Source organism: Leptonychotes weddellii, unplaced genomic scaffold (genome assembly GCF_054177405.1).
Source record: "Leptonychotes weddellii isolate Sample4059 unplaced genomic scaffold, ASM5417740v2 HiC_scaffold_15715, whole genome shotgun sequence".
NCBI lineage: Eukaryota > Metazoa > Chordata > Mammalia > Carnivora > Phocidae > Leptonychotes > Leptonychotes weddellii.
In genome coordinates this window covers 2597-4503 of record NW_027739102.1, presented here as the reverse complement: position 1 = coordinate 4503, position 1907 = coordinate 2597, and the positions used below count along the sequence as shown (strand labels likewise).

At 35.0% G+C, this 1907-nt stretch overlaps 1 non-coding gene across 1 annotated transcript; it reads right to left on the bottom strand.

Annotated features, from left to right (window-relative positions):
• Nucleotides 1-1070: 1070 nt before the first annotated feature.
• On the bottom strand, nucleotides 1071-1174 carry LOC115939888 (U6 spliceosomal RNA). Its single transcript, XR_004074656.1, has one exon. It is a non-coding gene; the product is annotated as a U6 spliceosomal RNA (small nuclear RNA).
• Between the last annotated feature and the right edge of the window lie 733 nt (nucleotides 1175-1907).

The following is a 1907-nucleotide window of genomic DNA, read 5'->3' as shown; positions in this document are numbered from 1 at the left end:
CACATCTTCTTTATCCATTCATCTCTTGATGAACATCTTGACTCTTTCCATAGTTTGGCTATTACGGACATTGCTGCTATAAACATTGGGGTGCACATACCCCTTCGGATCACTACATTTGTATCTTTTGGGTAAATACCCAGTAGTGTAATTGCTGGGTCTTAGGGTAGATCTATTTTCAACTTTTTGAGGAACATCCATACTGTTTTGCAGAGTGGCTGCACCAGCTTGCATTTCCACCAACAGTGTAGGAGGGTTCCCCTTTCTCTGCATCCTTGTCATCTTTAAATTTTTAACATGCACTCTTCTAGATTTTCTGCTAAGAGTTTTATTGTCTCATTAAAAAAATAAATTTAAGTGTATAATCCATTTGTAATTTATTTTTGTATATAGTGTGAGGAAGGGATATAATTTTGTTTTCTTTTTAACATATAACTATTGTCCATGTATCCTTTAAAAATACATCATCTTTCCCCACTGAATTCAAATACCCCTTTGTCATATGTTCAATTATTATATTTTCTTGGATCTATTTTTGGATTTTCTGTTTGGTTCCCATAATCTACTTGTCCATTCCATATTAAGTGAATTTTTAGTATATTTTGATATCTGGTAAGGCAAATTCCTATACTACCTTTACTCCTGTTATTTTGCTTCATGATGTTCTTGTTTATTCTTAAGTATTTATTACTCAATATAAACTTTAAGATACTTTTATACAATATCAAATCATATGATTTTAGTTTTCTTATATTTTGGTTAAATTCCTACAATGAGCATGAATTTATTATTTATAACTAGCAAAAGATACATAATATAAAAGACAAAAAAACAAGGGTGAGAATATTAAGGGTAAATTCCCTGGTGCTTACTCTGGGCTACAAAACTAGATTAGATAATCACATTGTAGAATACAAGTGTTGAGGTAGATTAGGAGAATAAAGGAAAACATTCTGTGCTTTTGAAAGCTATAAGAGCACAAAGCTGTGCACCTTAAGTGGCAAATGATATCAGATTCATATCCCGTGGAACATTTTTGCAACGTGAAAGGGGAAGTAATTTTTGGTTTCACACAGGGATTCCATGAATTGTGGTTTGCATGTCATCCTTGTTCAGGCACCAGGCTAATCTTCTCTGTATTGTTCCAATTTTAATATATGTGCTGCTGAAGCAAATAAGAATTGTGGTTTGATACTGCAGCTTGATTAGAGTGCCCAGGGTTTTGTTCCCAAGTTATGTTTCAAGGAACACTAGAATCTCTCTCTTGATTCATAGAGGTGTTCTTTGCTCAAATGTATGTGGGAAATGCAGCCAAGATCTTTGAAGAAGATGTACAAGTAGTTTCATTTCACTCTATATTTCTTTTTTTTTAAAAAAAGATTTTATTTATTTATTTGACAGAGAGAGAGAGAGATCACAAGTAGGCAGACAGGCAGGCAGAGGGAGAGGGAGAAGCAGGCTCCCTGCTGAGCATGAAGCCCGATGCGGAACTTGATCCCAGGACGCTGGGATCATGACCTGAGCTGAAGGCAGACGCTTAACCGACTGAGCCACCCAGGCACCCCTCACTCTATATTTCTTGAATTTAACTTCACATGGAATCTTTTTTCTGAGATTTTTTTTTTCTGAGACATATCTTGAATCTTTAATGGGACTTCCAGAAGATGCTTTGGAAGATGTTGGTCCTGGAAGAGGTAGAGTGGGTACTTTCATGTCAAACAAGTTCACTAGGCAATGGATAAGGTGGGGTATGTCACTCCAATCAAACTATATTTATGTTAATTACTTATGGCTAACATAGAAAAAAAATTTAGAATCTCAGAAACATGAAGTTGATCTGAATTCTTGCTAGATTCATCTTTGGCCATAGATTATGCCTTGATTTTGGAAAGTAGAACAACTTTTAA